We start from the raw sequence: 16,736 nt of genomic DNA on the forward strand, positions 1-16,736 counted from the left end.
AATAATATACATGGGGTTTTGAATATACATTTATGTGTGTGGCTGTATACACACAGAAATATTTGCCTTTTAAATATAGATGTGATACACATGTAGAGGAGTGACTTTAGCTGATTTGGAGCAGACCAAAAAAACTGCTCTTTGCAGCCCATTGCTCCCCAGTCTTGTGCCCTGTTCAGTGGTAAAGAACTGGTGTGTACATCCCCTGAACCAGGGACTTATTGAGTAGCAGCTTGGAAGGGACCCCAAGGATCATCTGGTCCAATGTCAGGTGGGAAGCGACCCCAAGGCCCATCTGGCCCAACCCTTCTCATGTTATTGTTGAGCTGAGATGTCCCAGCACCCCGTGGAGCTGAGACTTCAAACTTCCCAAAGTGGGGGAATCCTCCCCTTCCCCTGGGAGACCATTCCAAGGTCTGACTGTCCTCATGGGGGAACATTTTTGTGTCTAATGGGAGCAGCTTGTGCCCATTCCCCTGGTCTTGTCCATGGGATTCCCTCTCAGTAGAGGGTCTGTAACTTCATTTTATTTTTCCTTTGAAAGGTGACTCCTTTTTGGAGCAGCTCAGGGGCAGATGGAGCAGTAACCTCAGGAGATGTGGGCTGGGAAGGGCTGGAGGAGAAGGGAGGAGGGGAGAAAGGGGAACTGAAGGTTGGGAATGAGCTGAGCTGACCCCCAGAGCTAATCCAGATGTAGCCAGATGTGGAAGGATCACTGAAATATTGTATCTGCAGTGGGCAGAGAGGAGACATGGGATGTGTAGGAGGACAAAGCTGCCTCTTCATCCCAGTTTCATGGGAAATGGGTCAGAGCTGAGGCTTCCAAGTCCTCAAAACTATTACAGTTTAAGTGCTTTAATAAGAGCTTAGATCTTCCCTGGAGTCTGAGCCACCCAACTCCCATTGAAAGCCCTGGCCAAGACTAAATGACTAATTTATTTTTATTTTTTTTTTTAGCCAGACTGAGCATTCAGACATTACAATGACAGAAACTGGAAGAAATCCTAATAACATTGGGGTGGTGTGGAGGAGGGGAATGTGGTTTTTAGAAGCCACTGCTCAGGACCTCTTTGACAAAACAAACCAAACCTCCTTTACTCATCCACAGCAACAAAATTCCAACAAATGATTCATGTTCTTCCACCTTGTCCTGGATCATGGGTGGCTTTTTTACACACAAGTAGAAAAGCAGTGATGAGCACAACTTCCAGGAGATCTTGTACCTCTGAGTCACTTCTGAAACACTTGAACACTGTTGTGAGCAGACCTGTAAGAAGAAATCTTCATTTATATAGTCTGAAGTATGAAACACCCCAATCAGTGCTTGTGACTCCTCATGTTTGGGCTCAGACATATGTGGGAAGACTCAGGTCTCAAGAGGAAAGGGAACCATACCTCAGGGTTCTCTATTTTTGATGTCTCTGTAAGTGTTGGGTTTTTTCTTCTGTAGGTAGGTTTTGAAAAAGAAAAAATAATAAAAAAAATTAAGCAAAATACCTTTTGTTGCTGGTTGAAAGGCAATTTCTGATGACATAAATGAGTCCCTGTGATGCACAGAATGAAATGATTAGGAGTAAAATAGGTTTAATGGCAGCAGAAGGCCTGATTCTACTCCCAGATGGTCTTCAAAGCTCCTCCTGAGATTTATTCTTATCTGGACTTCTAGCTTTTCATTTTGTACTGTTGCATCTCTACATCCATCTTCCTCATTTATGTACTGGCTTAGTCTGCAGTATGAAACACCCCAATCAGTGCTTGTGACTCCTCATGTTTGGGCTCAGCCATATGTGGGAAGACTCAGGTCTCAAGAGGAAGGGGAGCCATACCTCAGGTTCTCTGTTTTTGGTGTCTCTGTGTTGGGGTTTTTTCTTCCATAGGTAGGTTTTGAAAAAGAAAAAAAAAAATTAAGCAAAATACCTTTTGTTGCTGGTTGAAAGGCAATTTCTGATGACATAAATAAGTCCCTGTGATGCACAGAATGAAATGATTAGGAGTAAAATATGTTTTATGGGGGCACAAGGTCTGATTCCACTCCCCCATGGTCTTCAAAGCTCCTCCTGGGATTTATTCTTATCTGGACTTCTAGCTTTTCATTTTGTACTGTTGCATCTCTACGTCCATCTTCCTCATTTATGTACTGGCTTAGTCTGCAGTATGAAACACCCCAATCAGTGCTTGTGACTCCTCATCTATGGGCTCAGCCATATGTGGGAGGACTCAGGTCTCAAGAGGAAGGGGAACCATACCTCAGGTTCTCTATTTTGGATGTCTCTGTAAGTGTTGGGGTTTTTTCTTCTGTAGGTAGGTTTTAAAAAATAAAAAAAAATTAAGCAAAATACATTTTGTTGCTGATTGAAAAACATAAATAAGTCCCTGTGATGCACAGAATGAAATGATTAGGAGTAAAATAGGTTTTATGGCAGCAGAAGGCCTGATTCTACTCCCAGATGGTCTTCAAAGCTCCTCCTGGGATTTATTCTTATCTGGACTTCTAGCTTTTCATTTTGTACTGTTGCATCTCTACATCCATCTTCCTCATTTATGTACTGGCTTAGTCTGCAGTATGAAACACCCCAATCAGTGCTTGTGACCCCTCATGTTTGGGCTCAGACATATGTGGGAGGACTCAGGTCTCAAGAGGAAGGGGAGCCATACCTCAGGTTCTCTGTTTTTGGTGTCTCTGTGTTGGAGTTTTTTCTTCCATAGGTAGGTTTTGAAAAAGAAAAAAAAAAATAAGCAAAATACATTTTGTTGCTGGTTGAAAGGCAATTTCTGATGACATAAATGAGTCCCTGTGATGCACAGAATGAAATGATTAGGAGTAAAATAGGTTTTAGGGCAGCAGAAGGCCTGATTCCATTCCCCCATGGTCTTCAAAGCTCCTCCTGGGATTTATTCTTATCTGGACTTCTAGCTTTTCATTTTGTACTATTGCATCTCTACATCCAACTTCCCCTTTTATGTACTGGCTTAGTCTGCAGTATGAAACACCCCAATCAGTGCTTGTGACTCCTCATGTTAGGGATCAGCCATATGTAGGAGGACTCAAGTCTCAAGAGTAAGGGGAACCATACCTCAGGTTCTCTATTTTTGATGTCTCTGTAAGTGTTGGGGTTTTTTCTTCTGTAGGTAGGTTTTAAAAAAGAAAAAAAATTAAGCAAAATACATTTTGTTGCTGATTGAAAAACATAAATGAGTCCCTGTGATGCACAGAATGAAATGATTAGGAGTAAAATAGGTTTTATGGCAGCAGAAGGTCTGACTCCACTCCCACATTGTCTTCAAAGCTCCTCCTGGGATTTATTCTTATCTGGACTTCTAGCTTTTCATTTTGTACTGTTGCATCTCTACGTCCATCTCAGCTTGTAAAAAAGGGTGAAGATAAAGGATGTCTCCCTTTGTAAAGCCAGGGAGGATGCACAGCTGGAAAGGACCCTTTAGGAGTGAAGAATTTTTACTGATTTCCCTGATTTCCTTTCATTTTGGGGAATTGCAGGACCAGGATTACAGATATTTCTGTTGGGTACTTAAATAACTATAGAAAAAAAAACCCTGGACTGGTGCTGACTGCTCCTGCCCTTATCTGCAAATAGATTCTGAGTGTATTTGCAAGGATTAGCATTGCCTGGGTGGGATTGGACCCACTTTGAGCAGGGCTGTGCAGAAACCACAGAATAAGTGCTGCCCAGCCCTCTGTGTGCTGCCTTGCTGTCTGCTGGTTTATTAGAGGTTGGTGCTTCAGGGAGGGGTGCAGTGCTCAAGCAGCTTTTAGCCAGCATTTCTGATATTGCTCTCTAGACCCATGGCAGAGTCAGCACTGATCATTTCATCACAGGTCATGTTTTTTTTTTTCTGTGGTCCTTTCAGCACTGGGGATGCAGCTCTGTCACTGCAGCAGAATTGTTTCTGTCACCCTTCAGACCCCCAGGGAGTCCCTTGGCCTTACTGCTTGCAAATAAAACTTTCTGGTATGGATGAGGCAGTTAAGAAGAGTGAACATACCCCATGGTTTAGATTGTTTTATCTAGATTTAGAAAAGCTGGAAGCTCTTCCAAGATGCTCCAGTAGCTTTCTGTGTCATCCTCAGCCCTTCCCTCATCTTTCAGAGAGGTGTAAGCACCAAACCCCCACTCTAATCTAGGAAAAAATGAGATGCTTGAGCCAGTCTGAAAATCTGGGCTTCAGTTCTGTGCTGTGATCCATCCCTTTCCTGCCAAGTGAGGATCAGAGATCATTCATGTCTGTAGTTCAGGGAAGGGTTGAGGTATGAAGCCTCAGCTGGAATCCTTTGGGAAGAGAAGTGATGTGCACCAAACAGAAATCCAGAGGTTATAACTTCACTGGGAAAAATGTCTGTCCCAGGTCACTGTCCCCAGAGTGAGGAGCCAGAAGAGATAGAGGGTCCCTCTTCCCCAAACATGACTTTTCTCTGCAAGTTGGGGACTCAGAGATGCCCCAGGTCCTGTGCTGTTACAGGACATACCATGGTCAGTAGGATCTAAATCTTCACCAGAATCTTCTCAAGGTTTTCTTGATACTTTCTTGGTACTTTACCAGGTGTTTCTTTGCCAGTTGTGTGCTAGATCTGAACCTTCTTTCTGTTATTCTCATTTTCTGGGCAGTGAAAGTTATGGCTCCTTTCCATGTCTGTGTCCACAAAGCTGTAGCCAAGCCCTGGGACAAGTACATACCTTCCTGTGGAGTCTGATGTATTCTGTATCATATCATTATCTTTTGGGGTTTGCTAGCTAGAAAAATAATAATAATACTTAACACTGAGATAGCTATTACCTCTTCAGAGCCCTTTGTAACCATTGGCTGGGTCAGGACTTCCCAAACTCTGATCCATGAACTGGGAGGGGGGAGCAGAAAGCTCTTGCTTCAGTTTTCACTGTGTTTGCCACTGCAGCAAAGACAGCAACATAAATATAAATATAAATATAGATATAAATTAAAAATAAATATAGATATAGATATAAATAAATATATTTAATTCAGTGCTGAAGAGTAGCAGAAAGATGAGAACTTGGCACCTGGCCCCTTTAGTCTGAGCATGGCACAGTTCTTGCTCCTCTCCCCACTAAACCCAAAGTTTCTGAGCAGGTTCTCCAGTGGCTCCAGGGATGTTGTGTGATGGGGCAGGTGAGGAGGAATGGGCTGCATGGAATGAGCAGGAGTGGTCAGGAAGCAGGAGAATTTTTTTTGCAGGTCTTGATGGCTTCCAAAGCCTGGATGCTGCATGGTAGGGATGAGACCATCAGCAATGGGGTCAGTTAAGTACTGATCCAAGGAAAGAGATGGGCTGACTCCAATGGAATGAGCTTCAACAAGGCCAAGTGCCGGGTCCTGCACTTTGGCCACAACAACCCCATGGGGAGCTCCAGGCTGGGCACAGAGTGGTTGGAGAGCAGCCAGACAGAGAGGGACCTGGGAGTCTGGATTGCCAGGAAGGTGACCATGAGCCAGCAGTGTGCCCAGGTGGCCAAGAAGGCCAATGGCATCCTGGCATGTATCAGAAACAGCGTCACCAGCAGGTCCAAGGAGGTGATTCTGCCCCTATACTCAGCCCTGGTAAGGCCACACCTTGAGTCCTGTGTCCAGTTCTGGGCCCCTCAGGAAGTTCAAGAAGGATATTGAGATCTTCGAACAGGTCCAAAGGAGGGCAACCAGGCTGGTGAAGGGACTCGAACACAGATCCTATGAGGAGAGGCTGAGGGAGCTGGGGCTGTTCAGCCTGAAGAAGAGGAGGCTCAGGGGAGACCTCATTGCTCTCTACAACTACCTGAAAGGAAGATGGAGCCAGGGGGGGGTTGGTCTCTTTTCCCAGGCAGCTGTCAGTAAGACAAGAGGGCAGGGTCTTAAATTGTGCCGGGGGAAGTTTAGGTTGGAGATTAGAAAGAATTTTTTCACGGAAAGGGTGATCAGACATTGGAACGGGCTGCCTGGGGAGGTGGTGGACTCTTCGTTCCTGGAGACATTTAAAAAGCGACTCGATATGGCACTCAGTGCCATGGTCTAGTGACTGTGGCGGTAGCTGATCAAGGGTTGGACTCGATGATCTCTGAGGTCCCTTCCAACCCAGCCTATTCTATGATTCTATGAAAGAAATCCCAAACATCTTGAGGATGCAAAATCTCAGCAGAATCCATCCTCTTGTGGTGGTTCTTTGAGGACCCCATGAAACATTTGCAGCCCTGAATAATCCCCTGGGGGCAGCTCCACTCAAATCAGAGCTGGAGTCCTCTCAGAGCTTTGCCACACAACATCCACACCTTCCTGGCACGGAAGAACTTACACATTTGTCTTGTTTTTTAATGCAGAAATGCCTGGCTTTGCTTTGCAATGTGAGAAAAAGTCTTTTGATAGATTTGTGTATCTTTGAGCAGAAGAGAATATTGTGGCTGGGAACTACAAAATTAAGCTGGAGGTCTCCAGAGAAAAGGGCTGTTTTGTAAGGTTATTAATCCTTCCTGTTTCCACTCTGTCCAAAAATACCACAATTTCAGTTTTGGTCACGGCATTTCAGCACTTCTTTCCCAGCCAAAATCTCCAAGTATTCAAACACAAGGCAAGGAAAATAGTAAGGGATATTCCCAGCCTTGCATCCTTCTTTTCCCTCTGCCCCCTCTGCAGCTTTTCCTGCTGACCCTACCTCCCCCATTCCCTTTTTTATTGACTAAAGGACTCTTTTTCTGTTTGCAAATTAAATTGGATCCAGTTGTTTAAAGCTTTTATGCTCCCGAGAAGACACTGAAAAGTGTAATTATTTGTAAAAAAAAATAAAAATAAAAAAAATAAATCCATCCTTCACATAAAAGACAGCTGGAAAGCTTGACAGAAACGTTTTGACAGCTACTACCATTAAGTTCATTCCAGAAAACATGCATGCATTTGATTAGCTTAGATCAGAAATACCTCTCAGTGTGTTGCTCCAGCAGAAATCATCACTCCAAATGTCTCCAGAAAAAACTTTTTACCAGCTGGGACCCTTAGATCAGAACCAGAGATGGGCACAAGGAAGGATGGGAACAGAGGAGGGAGGGCTGGGATTCTTGCTCTCTTTGGCTGTTGGCCTTGGGTTGAAACATTTAAAACCTTGCAATAAAAACCTTGCAATTGGGGTCCTGGTAGACAAGAAGATGACCATGAGCCAGCAATGTGCCCTTGTGGCCAAGAAGGCCAATGGCATCCTGGGGTGCATTAGAAAGGGTGTGGTTAGTAGGTCAAGAGAGGTTCTCCTCCCCCTCTATTCTGCATTGGTGAGGCCGCACCTGGAGTATTGTGTCCAGTTCTGGGCCCCTCAGTTCAAGAAGGACAGGGAAGTGCTTGAAAGAGTCCAGCGCAGAGCTACTAAGATGATTAAGGGAGTGGAACATCTCCCTTATGAGGAAAGGCTGAGGGAGCTGGGTCTCTTTAGTTTGGAGAAAAGGAGACTGAGGGGTGACCTCATCAATGTTTTCAAATATGTAAGGGGTGAGTGTCAGGGAGATGGAGTTAGGCTCTTCTCAGTGGTGACCAGTGATAGGACAAGGGGTAATGGGTGTAAATTGGAGCACAGGAGGTTCAAGTTGAATATCCGGAAAAATTTTTTTCCTGTAAGGGTGACAGAGCCCTGGAACAGGCTGCCCAGGGGGGTCGTGGAGTCTCCTTCACTGGAGACATTCAAAACCCGCCTGGACACGTTCCTATGCGAAGTGCTCTAGGTGGCCCTGCTCTGGCAGGGGGGGTTGGACTAGATGATCTTTCGAGGTCCCTTCCAACCTCAAGGATTCTATGATTCTATGATTCAATTTTAAACTAATTCTAGTCTTGTTTTTGGTCCTTTGAAATGGTGGGGTTAGGGGCCCAGCAGCTTCCAGGAATGCTCCTGACAACACCATGCTGACAAATTGGGTTTTGCTGCCTGGGTAGGCGTGAAAGGGGTTTTGGCTTTTGTGAAGTCTGCTCATTGTTTGCTCTGGTTTACAGAAAAAGAAAATAATAAAAAAAATCTTTCAGAAGGAAAGAGGGTGACATGCAGCTAAAGGCAGATGTTTTCTTTCTTCATCAGGCAAATCTGGGTCCTGGTTTATTGGCTATGAGGGAGGAAAGTAGAAATCTGCTTCTGTACCCAAAACACAAAGATCAGAGAAATGATGAAAAATAGAAATACACAGCCTGAAGTGGACAAACCAAACTGGAGTCCCAGGAAAAATAAGCAAACAGTAGAAATTCAGATTTCTTGCTTGCAGTAGATAGAGAAGGAGGGGATGGCAGCAGCAATGCCACCTCCCTCCTTTCCTCTTTTATTTTCCTCTTTTCCTCTTTTTTTCCTCCCGTCCTCTTGTTGCAGGGACAGCTTAGGAAACCAGGAAAGGGCTGCTTGGTCCCTCTGTTTCTTTGGAATAATCTCACAGTTCTTTTATTGAAAAAAAATAAATTAAAAATGAATATTTCTCTGTAAAGTGGAAGGTCTTACAGGGGTGGGTTTGGGTTATAACTTCCTAGTTTAGCAGGGGGATCTGTCTGATTTTAGTTAGGTTTGGGGGCTGATGGATGCTGTAGAAACAGGAACACAAAGCAGATCAGAGAAATGATGAAAAATAGAAATACACAGCCTGAAGTGGACAAACCAAACTGGAGTCCCAGGAAAAATAAGCAAACAGTAGAAATTCACATTTTTTGCTTGCAGTAGATAAAGAAGGAGGGGATGGCAGCAGCAATGCCACCTCCCTCCTTTCCTCTTTTATTTTCCTCTTTTCCTCTTTTCTTCCTCCTGTCCTCTTGTTGTAGGGACAGCTCAGGAAATCAGGAAAGGGCTGCTTGGTCCCTCTGTTTCTTTGGAATAATCTCACAGTTCTTTTATTGAGAAAAAATAAATTAAAAATGAATATTTCTCTGTTAAGTGGAAGGTCTTAAAGGGGTGGGTTTGGGTTATAACTTCCTAGTTTAGCAGGGGGATCTGTCTGATTTTAGTCAGGTTTGGGGGCTGATGGATGCTGGGTTTGAGGGAACCTTTCTGAGCAGGTTAAGAGTGATTTATTTTTAAGGGAGAATTATTCCCTGGCCATCTTAACAGTCACTGATTTTAACCTGGTTGGTGCTGTCTTTAAGACTTGAGTTTAAACTCCCAATGCTTATTTTGTTTTGCCAGGGAAATGGTAACCAATTGTAGGAAAAAATTGTCATGAAAAATTGTGATGGGAAATTGTAACAGAAAATTGTAAGAAAATAGTAACAAAAATGGTAAAAAAAAAAAAATGCCCATTTTTAACAAAATAGTGACAAAATGATAGCATTGTGGTTCACAAGGCCACACCTCGAGTCCTGTGTCCAGTTCTGGGCACCCCAGTTCAGGAAGGATGTCGAGGTCCTGGAGCAGGTCCAAAGGAGGGCAACCAGGCTGGTGAAGGGACTCGAACGCAGATCCTATGAGGAAGGGCTGAGGGAGCTGGGGGTGTTGAGGCTGGAGAAGAGGAGGCTCAGGGGAGACCTCATCACTCTCTCCAACTCCCTGAAAGGAGGTTGGAGCCAGGGGGGGGTTGGGCTCTTTTCCCAGGCAACTCTCAGCAAGACAAGAGGGCACAAAAGGTCTCAAGTTGTGCCAGGGGAGGTTTAGGTTGGAGATGAGAAAGAATTTCTTTCTGGAGAGGGTGATCAGGCATTGGAATGGGCTGCCCAGGGAAGTAGTGGATTCTCCGTGTCTGGAGATCTTTCCAAAGAGCCTGGATGTGGCACTGAGTGCCATGGGCTGGGAACTGCAGCGGGAGTGGATCAAGGGTTGGACTTGATGATCTCTGAGCTCCCTTCCAACCCAGCCAATTCTAGGATTCTATGAAAGCATCATAAAAAACAAGAGAGCAAGAATCCAAAAATGCCAAGCAGGATGGAGAGGAGTAAAGGGTGCCCCAGGGCAGGCAGAGCTGGAGGTGATGAATCCATATGGCTCAGGGTGGAGTTAGGGCTCCAGGCTGCCAAAACAATTCAGGTCCAATTAGCAATCTTGTCATGGATATATTTGGGGTTAAATTCCATGGTCATGTGTTCTGTGCCTCACATGCTCAAATGAAGGGAGCTGGTTCTGTGTCTATTTTTCCCTAGCATTAACATTTCTACCTAAGTCATAAGCATAACTTTTCTTGAAAGATAATCCAGTTAAAGCTCAGGATGGGTATTAAAGAGGCAGCATTTCCCCAATCAGCAAGCATTTCATCTGACTTCCCATCTGCTGGAACACTCAGGCATCTTTTAGTGATAACCAAACAGCAGAATGCAGAAGTGAATTTAAGTGCCCTGACTACATGTTCCTTCATTTGCACTCAAAATAGTTAAAAATAATTCAAAATAATTCTCATTCAAACCAGCTCAGATGCACCAAAGCCTAGACCACCAGGTTTTCTTAGCATTTTCCATTGCTATCTTCAGAATTTGAACTCCTGAATGTGCTGAAAATGAAGAGATTTCCCATCAAATCTTCTTTTCTGCTCTAGGGTCTCAGTGCTGAGTGATGACAATTTTTAAATTGATGCTACAGCTCCTAAGAACAGACACCATAAACTGGCATCAGCATCTTGCACCTAACTCAGGGCACGTATTTGCCTCTCTGTTGGCATCTTTCCTGCAAATGTTTTCCTAGAGACATCTCCCAAGCTTAACTTTGCATCTCTGAGGTGTTGTTCAAGCAGCAGAGGGGGAATTCTGTCATCTTGTCAGTCAGCCCAACTTTGCATTTTCCTTTCATCTTAGAAAACAAAAACTGATCCTCCCTTCAGAAGAAGTGGATTAGCTCTGCTGTGAAAATACATCACTGGTGTTTGGGATTAACCAGGCAGTGATATCTCCTCTTCCCAGAGCTAGAATCCCCTCAGCACCTTTTAGAACTTATAAGAGAGGTAGATTTCTTCATTTATTTGCTTTAAAAGTCCATATAAACGAGATTAATACCTTTTGGGTGTGAAAAATAAGAAAACTGATGAGATGGGATCTGTAAAAAAATGACAACTGACACCCTCCTAAATTATCAAAAGGGAAAAGTCACAGTGAATACCAAAAATCCCCTGAACTCTGCAGGTGTTCCCCAAAATCATAGAATCATAGAATCCTAGAACTGGCTGGGTTGGAAGGGACCTCAGAGATCATCAAGTCCAACCCTTGATCCACTCCCGCTGCAGTTCCCAGCCCATGGCACTCAGTGCCACATCCAGGCTCTTTGGAAAGATCTCCAGACACGGAGAATCCACTACTTCCCTGGGCAGCCCATTCCAATGCCTGATCACCCTCTCCAGAAAGAAATTCTTTCTCATCTCCAACCTAAACCTCCCCTGGCACAACTTGAGACCTTTTGTGCCCTCTTGTCTTGCTGAGAGTTACCTGGGAAAAGAGCCCAACCCCACCCTGGCTCCAACCTCCTTTCAGGGAGTTGCAGAGAGTGATGAGGTCTCCCCTGAGCCTCCTCTTCTCCAGGCTGAACACCCCCAGCTCCCTCAGCCCTTCCTCACAGGAATTCTGCTGGATCCCTTCACAGCCTCCTTGCTCTTCTCTGGACCTGCTCCAGCACCTCAAGCTCCTTCCTGAACTTCCTGAGGGGCCCAGAACTGGACACAGGACTCAAGCTGTGGCCTCCCCAGAGCTGAGCACAGGGGCAGAATCCCTTCCCTGGACCTGCTGGCCACGCTCTTCCTGAGCCAGCCCAGGATGCCATTGGCCTTCTTGGCCACCTGGGCACACTGCTGGCTCATGGTCACCTTCCTGTCAATCCAGACTCCCAGGTCCCTCTCTGTCTGGCTGCTCTCCAACCACTCTGTGCCCAGCCTGGAGCTCCCCATGGGGTTGTTGTGGCCAAAGTGCAGGACCCGGCACTTGGAATGTTGAACCTCATCCCGTTGGGATCATCCCAACTCTCCAGTCTGTCCAGGTCCCTCTGCAGAGCCCTCCTGCCTTCCAGCTGATCCACACTCGCCCCCAGCTTAGTGTCGTCTGCGAAGAAGAAACAGGACATTAGAAGACATTTCACACACTCAGATAATTCTGACAGGTATTTTTTGCTCTTAAAGACATGATTTAGTAGGCAGTGTCTTTAAAACTCTTGTGGCTTCCACGCACCCAGCTCATAGGCAATCCCTCCCTTCAGCAACCCTGCTATCATTTTGCCACCTGCAAACTTCTCAGAACTGATTTTCCTGTGTTTCTCCAGAAAAAAACATAAAAAAAGAAATAATTCAGTGCCAGATCCTCCTCTCTGGACTCCTGCAGGAACCACCCCACTCATAGAGCTTCCTGTGAACAATTCCATTTTGGTTACTACTTCATTAACAAGTTTTATATTATGTTTTTCTCTTTTATATTGTGTTGTTGGTAGTAGTTTTGGGTTTTTTTTTAATAAGTGGAACACATTAGCCTGTCAAATGTTTCACAAGAGTTTGGCAGTGTTGGGTGGCTTCTTGCATTTGTATCAATCAAAATATGTGACTTGATAATTTCCCATCATTTCCCATATTAATTGACTTCCCTTTTATCACCTTCTCTCAGTCTTAATGAACTCCTCCATCAGCTATTTTGTTTGCTGGAATAATGCTTGGGAAGGCCAGGATCATAACTGGTTCATCCTATTTATCTTTTATGAATATTGGCATAAAGTTAGGATTTTTCTGCTCATTTGGAACTCCCCTACTCTTTCCAAACTTACTGGAAAATAATATTTTCAATTTAAACAGACACTCAACCAGCTTTTTCTTAAAATCTTGGATGCAAGTTAACCTTTATTCACTGGTTGAAATGTCAAGTTTTAATAGTTTTTGTTCAGTATCTTCTCTCAAAGTGGAAACTATTTCATCAGCCCAGGAGCTAATAAGGATTTGCCAGCAGTAAATCATGCTTTATTTCTTTCTCTAACACAGTAACAGAGCAGGGAATACACAAAAGATGTTGCCTAGCTTACTTTTAATGACATTTTTTGAGCATCTTAGGAGGATGCTAGGGAAATAATCCCAAACTGCATCCAAAGTGATGGGCAGCAACTCCAAGAACTCTTCTGGTCCCAGCTCAGCAACAGGACATCCTCAGCCTTGGATCTGGGGTGAAGGCCTGAAAGGCAGGGAGAGAAATTAAAATTAAAGTAGTTTGGAAGAAAAGGCTGAAAATTCAGTAGTGACAAGTGGAAGAAAAAAAAAATAGCCCCACTGAATGGAGAAGAAAAAAACCCCAACCCAACAAACCAACCCAAACTAAAAAACCAGGCTGGTGGTTATTTTTTAGGTGGGGGTTTGAGTGAATCATAACTTGAACATGAGTCAGAAATATTGTGATGTTATGGAAAGGTTAAGCTCACAGTGGGATGTACAAAGAAGGGAAGACACATGAAATAATCCCTCTGCTCTGCCCGTTCCTCACTGCTAAAACCTCAGCTGGAGCTCAGCTGGGAGCTGTGGGTTTCAAGAAAAATGGGAAAATATTAGAGGCAGTCCAAGCAGGAGGGATGAAAAAGAGCAGAGGTCTCAAAAACATGACCTATGAGGAGAGAATGAAGTCACTTGACTCTGGGTCACCTTTCAGAAAAAAGGCTGAAGGGGGCACAATACAAACTTCAACTGGGCCAAAGGCTTTTGTAAGGATGAAGGGAATAATCTGCTCTCAGTGACCAGGCTGGCTTGGATGAGAAACTGGGCTTAATCTGAAGCAAAAACCCAAAAGATTTTGGGAAAGGTTAGATGGGAAGAAACTTGGTATGGGGGGAGAATAGTAGAAGACCAGAACAAATTATCGAAGGAGACTCAAAGAGTTTTGGGTGCTGGAAGGCTGTAAAAATACATTAGACAAAAACTGCCATTCAAGACAAAGGTATTTTGAAGTTCAGGAATTGACTACATAACCTCTTAAATCCCCATCAAAATATTTTTCTGTGTTGTGTCTATGATAGCTGTGAAGTATGAATAGAGCCTCTGTCTTTGCCCCGTGTACTGACTGTGAAAAAATGTGGAAATTCTCATTTTAACTTTCTCTTCAAGCTTCATCTGATAGCACATTTCCTGACCACTTTGTAGCCTTTTTTTCTACTCCACTTAACAATTCCACCATTAGCAACTAGAAAAGGATTAACACTGCAAGTATTCTATCTGTTCATGATCATGTTGAGTTTTCCTAATCCATTTTACATCTTAATTCCTGGTATACTTTAATTTCTACCAATTTATCTTATTTTCCAATAGTCAGACACACTTCAAATACCTGCTTAAAGTTTTCAGTCTCAGTCAGGCTGTTTTTCTGATCACTGTGGCCTTAGAGTCATAGAATCCTAGAATTGGCTGGGTTGGAAGGGAGCTCAGAGATCATCAAGTCCAACCCTTGATCCACTCCCGCTGCAGTTCCCAGCCCATGGCACTCAGTGCCACATCCAGGCTCTTTGGAAAGATCTCCAGACACGGAGAATCCACTACTTCCCTGGGCAGCCCATTCCAATGCCTGAGCAGCCTCTCCAGAAAGAAATTCTTTCTCATCTCCAACCTAAACCTCCCCTGGCACAACTTGAGACCTTTTGTGCCCTCTTGTCTTGCTGAGAGTTGCCTGGGAAAAGAGCCCAAGGCCCCCCTGGCTCCAACCTCCTTTCAGGGAGTTGGAGAGAGTGATGAGGTCTCCCCTGAGCCTCCTCTTCTCCAGCCTCAACACCCCCAGCTCCCTCAGCCCTTCCTCACAGCACTTGTGCTGGATCCCTTCACAGCCTCCTTGCTCTTCTCTGGACCTGCTCCAGCACCTCAAGCTCCTTCCTGAACTTCCTGAGGGGCCCAGAACTGGACACAGGACTCAAGCTGTGGCCTCCCCAGAGCTGAGCACAGGGGCAGAATCCCTTCCCTGGACCTGCTGGCCACGCTGTTCCTGAGCCAGCCCAGGATGCCATTGGCCTTCTTGGCCACCTGGGCACACTGCTGGCTCATGGTCACCTTCCTGTCAATCCAGACTCCCAGGTCCCTCTCTGTCTGGCTGCTCTCCAACCACTCTGTGCCCAGCCTGGAGCTCCCCATGGGGTTGTTGTGGCCAAAGTGCAGGACCCGGCACTTGGAATGTTGAACCTCATCCCGTTGGGATCATCCCAACTCTCCAGTCTGTCCAGGTCCCTCTGCAGAGCCCTCCTGCCTTCCAGCTGATCCACACTCCCCCCCAGCTTAGTGTCCTCTGTGAATTTGCTGATGATGGACTCAATCCCCTCATCTAAATCATCACTAAAGATATTGAACAGCACTGGGCCCAACACTGATCCCTGGGGGACACCACAGCCGCCATTTTGATGCAGCCCCGTTCAGCACCACTCTCTGGGCCCAGCCCTCCAGCCAGTTCCTAACCCAGCACAGAGTGCCCCTGTCCAAGCTGGGGGCTGACAGCTTTTTCAGGAGGATGCTGTGGGAGACGGTGTCAAAGGCCTTGCTGAAGTCCAGGTAGACCACATCCTTCTTTTTAGATTATGGGATTGCATCTCATTAACTCAGGAGTGGAAATATTCTTAAGCAATCCTCAGTTCCTGTGCTTATTTTCTGCTTCAAATCATTCCTACCAGCTAAATCTCATTTAAAATTCCCTTGAGCCTTCTGCAATTGGCTTTGTTAAAGCCTTGGAGTGCTAATTTGGATTTTATTCTGCAAATGTCTGTGAGGTGTAGAGTGCTTGGGTGAGCACAATTTTTTAGAGTACTGGGAGGAAAATGTCCTTTTCTGTCTGGGGTTTTTTTCCCCTGACTTTTTTGACCTGGGAAATATTATAGGTGCTTGAGGAACATTCTGAGGAACATTTGCTTTGGCTATATTTTTTTTTTTGTTGGTTTTTCTGTTTTGTTTTTCTTTGGGTTTTTTTGGGGGGGGGGGGGGAACTTGTTTTTTTTTGGTTGGTTGGTTGGGTTTTGGTTTGGTTTTCGTTTGTTTGGTATTTTTTTTTGTTGTCCTTTTTAAAAATATGGTATATTTAAAAGAACCCAAGCCAGGAAGGGATCCCTTTATTTTAAATTCTCTCAGAAAGGAGAAAAAAATAAAAAAGAAAGAAAACCAGGACGTCCTGGAGGACCTGAATGTCTGGGTCTGGTTGAGTCTCTTGTGTGATGGGGAGAGGCAAACACAAGGGATGGGTTTGAACCCTGGGTGAGCATTTACACCCTTGAAATCCATTTCTTGTGCACAATTCTACCAAAAGACTTCCTAAAGCAAGGTTAAGACCTATTTAAAATCCTGTTTCAGTGGCAGGGGAATGAGCTGGGTAGTTTGCATCCCTTGGCTGCAGGTATGTTTGAGGTTTCAGCTTAAACCTAGAACTTTAGTCCTCCTGGAATGAAAAATATCTGGAAAAACCCCACTGAGCAGGATGTGTCCATCAGGGGGGCAGTGGGGTTCTTTCTACATTTGCTCATTCTGAAAACAAATCCCAGCCCTCCAAAAATCCCTAATTTCCTGACAATGTAAGAGATGCTCCAATCATTTTCTAAATGTCAGTCTTTTGCAAGAAATCCCTCATAAATATCAGTTTTCACCTCTCTTTTCAAAACATAAGTGATTGTGTCCATTTCCTCCCCTGAATCACTCCGGGATGGGTTTTTACAGCTGAGTCTATTGATTTGCACTCAAGTCAGAAAAAAAAAACCCTAAAAAACCCAAACCCAATAAAAAAGCCTTTCTTTTGGTAATGGATGGCTAAAAGCTGTAGAGATGACTGGCAATTCCAAATGCTGGATTTATTCCATGGCCCTGTAGCCTCCAACACTGGATGCTCAGCATTTGCTGAGA

The sequence above is a fragment of the Calypte anna genome, chromosome 3 (genome assembly GCF_003957555.1).
Source record: "Calypte anna isolate BGI_N300 chromosome 3, bCalAnn1_v1.p, whole genome shotgun sequence".
In the NCBI taxonomy this organism is placed as follows: Eukaryota; Metazoa; Chordata; class Aves; order Apodiformes; family Trochilidae; genus Calypte; species Calypte anna.